At 46.2% G+C, this 3079-nt stretch overlaps 1 pseudogene; it reads right to left on the bottom strand.

Annotated features, from left to right (window-relative positions):
* Positions 1-1363: 1363 nt before the first annotated feature.
* Positions 1364-1994, bottom strand: LOC129478389 (DNA-directed RNA polymerases I, II, and III subunit RPABC1-like; annotated as a pseudogene).
* Positions 1995-3079: the final 1085 nt, after the last annotated feature.

Genomic DNA, 3079 nt, shown 5'->3' with positions numbered 1-3079 from the left:
TGCCTATACCAAACTCGTAATTATTGTAGCTTTTTTTTTGAGATGGAATCTCACTATATTTCCCAGGCTGGAGTGCAGTGGCGCTTTCTGGGCTCACTGCAACCTCTACCTCTTGGGTTCAAGCGATTCTCCTGCCTCAGCCTCCCGAGTAGCTGGGATTACAGGTGCATGCCACCATATCCAGCTAATTTTTTTGTATTTTTAGTAGAGATGGATTTTTACCATGTTGGCCTGACTGGTCTCAAACTCCTGACCCCAAGTGATCCGCCCGCCTGGGCCTCCCAAAGTGCTGGGATTATAGGCATGAGCCACAGCACCCTGCCTATTGTAGCTTTTTAGTAAATCTTAAAATTAAGAAGCAATTTCTCAAAGTTGTTTCTAGTTCCTTTGCATTTCTATATAAATTTCAGACTCATCTTGTCAATTTTTACAAAAAATTGACTGTAATTTTAATAGGAATTGTGTTGAATTTATATGTCAATTTTAAAATAATGGACGTCTTAACATTCCAGCTTTCAGAGAATTGTCCATAAACATTTATTTGTTCTTCATTAATTTCCTTTATCAATGTTTTGCAGCTTTCAGTTAGAAATCAGAGACAGAGCAGGAGAGATAGAGATGGAGGGAGGGAGGGAGCAGAGAGAGAGACAGAGAGAGACACTCACTGTGTTGTCTAGGCTGACCTCAAACTCCTGTGCTCAAGTAGTCCTCTAGGAGCTTGGGATTTCAGGTACGCACCACTGTGCCTGGATAAAATCTTACATATATACATATATTTTGGTGTTTATATCAAGCAAATTTATTTACTCAAAATGTCTTTAATGTTTGAAAACACCCAACTTCCTACAACAACCGAAAACTCTGCTGAGTTGGAATCTCGCACCGTGGTGGCTTGAGAGCATGCATGATTGTGAATGGAGTAAGGAGCCAAGGGTGGGTGGGGGCCACCACACATCAGGGCCACCGAGGGAGGGAAGACGAGGGGTGGGATGCTGAAAGCCCGGGAGGAAGCAGTGGCTGATGGGAGACATGGACCCCAAACCCCGAACAGAGTGGGCCCAGCACAGTCTGGGCAAGGACGCCAGGCACCAGCTGCCCCCAGGTGACCTCCCTGTGGGGGTCTTGTCCCTCCTGAGGCCGGATCTTGCATAAATACACAGGTGAATGGGACGGGCCAGGCCATGGGAAGCCTCACCCCAGGATGGGAGCACTTGAGTGGAGGCTGCCTGCCTTGGGGAGTCCAGAGGAGCAGCAGCTGGGAGAGAGCTGGGGGACTGGACTCCGGCAGGGCAGGGGCATCCGTCCTGCAGGTGACAGGGGTCACTGTCAGTGTGTCTGCCTCTAGGGGCTGTCAGGGAGGGGGCTACTGCACCAGCCCGTAGGTGAGGTACCTGCCCGCCATCTCGCTGGGCCGGATGATCATTACCTGCCCATGCTTTATCCCCAAGTAGCGTGCCATGGCATCCCCTGCCTGGTTCCTGGGCAGCTGGCTCTCTTGGAGCTTATATTGGGCCAACAGCACTGTCACCTCCTCCTTGGTCATGACAACGTACTCAGGGACTAGCTCGTGCTCTGTGATGTTGATGAGCAACTTCTGCTGCAGTAACTGCTCTAGGATGTACTTGGGAGCCATGTTGACCAGGCACTACTTGGCGGAGGGTGTCATGCCCTGATGCACCACGATGAGGACCCGCGTGATGTTCTCCTGCTGCATGTGCTGGCAATACACGTTGAGGGTCTTGATGCCCACCTTGGGCTCCTCTGGAAAGAACACAAACATCTCGTTGGTGGGGTCATTGTTGTGGGTCACCAGCACGGTGAGGTCTGTATGCCGCGGCTGCCCCTCACTTGGCTTGTCCCCAGACTGGGCTTTGAACTCCTTCAGTGTCTGGTCAAGCTCTTCCTAGGTCACTAGGTAGCCACGGTCATGGCACAGCTGCATGATGGTCCTGCGGATTTTCCAGAGCCAGTACGTGTCCTCCTCGTCGTCCATGGACGCCCTAAAATCTTGCATATTTTTCACTGGATGCCTTTTTAGGGATTTGATATTTTTTAATGGTATTTTTAAAAAGCTTTATTGTCCAGCTGTTTGCTGGTGGCAAATAGGACAATAATTAGACTTTTTATATGCTCCAAGAATTCTGATTTCAGTTATTAATTCTAGTGTTTGTTTTGGGTAGATTCAATAGGATTTTAATAATCATAGTGTCTATAAATAACAATAGTTTTGCTTCTTCCTTTCCAATACTTACGCATTTTATCTTATGTTCTTGCTTTATTACATTGGCTAGGACTTCCCTCTCTTATATTTTTTATAACTTTTTTTTATTTTATTTTATGTTTTGAGAGTAATAAAATTCAAGACTGGTATGTCTTACATTATGTCTTCAAGTTAGATTATATTTTTTCTTTGCTTTTTCTTTTTGAGACTGAGTCTCGCTCTGTCACCCAGGCTGTAGTGCAGTGCACCATCTTGACTCGCTGCAACCTTCGCCTCCTGGGTTCAAGAATTTCCCGCTCCTCAGCCTCCTAAGTAGCTGGGATTATAGGCATGTGCCACCATGCCTGGCCAATTTTTGTATTTTCAGTAGAGACGGGGTTTCACTATGTTGGCCAGGATGGTCTCAAACTCCTGACCTCAAGTGATGCACCCTGCCTTGGACTTCCAAAGTGCTGGGATTACAGGCATGAGCCACTGTGCCTAGCCAGATTATATTTTATATTGTGGCAAATGTATTAGTTTAACCACTTTTAAGTGTATAGTTTTGTGGCATTAACTACATTCACATTACTGTGCAACTGTTACCACCATCCATCTCCAAAGCCTTTTCATCTTCCCCAGCTGAAACCCTGCACCTGATAAACGCTAACTCCTCATTCCACCCCTCATCCAGCCCAAGGGAGCCACTATTCTACTTTCTGTCTCTAGGAATTTGACTACTCTAGGTTCCTCAAATAAGTAGAATTATACAGTATTTTTCCTTTTGTGACTGGCTTCTTTCATTTAAACATAATGCCTTTAAGGTTCACCCATGTTGTAGTATGTCACAGAATTTTGTTCCAAAAGGCTGCATAATTC

This window comes from Symphalangus syndactylus, chromosome 3, assembly GCF_028878055.3.
Source record: "Symphalangus syndactylus isolate Jambi chromosome 3, NHGRI_mSymSyn1-v2.1_pri, whole genome shotgun sequence".
Classification (NCBI taxonomy): domain Eukaryota; kingdom Metazoa; phylum Chordata; class Mammalia; order Primates; family Hylobatidae; genus Symphalangus; species Symphalangus syndactylus.
Note: the sequence above shows the minus strand (reverse complement) of the source record. Positions and strands in the feature narration are given on the sequence as shown.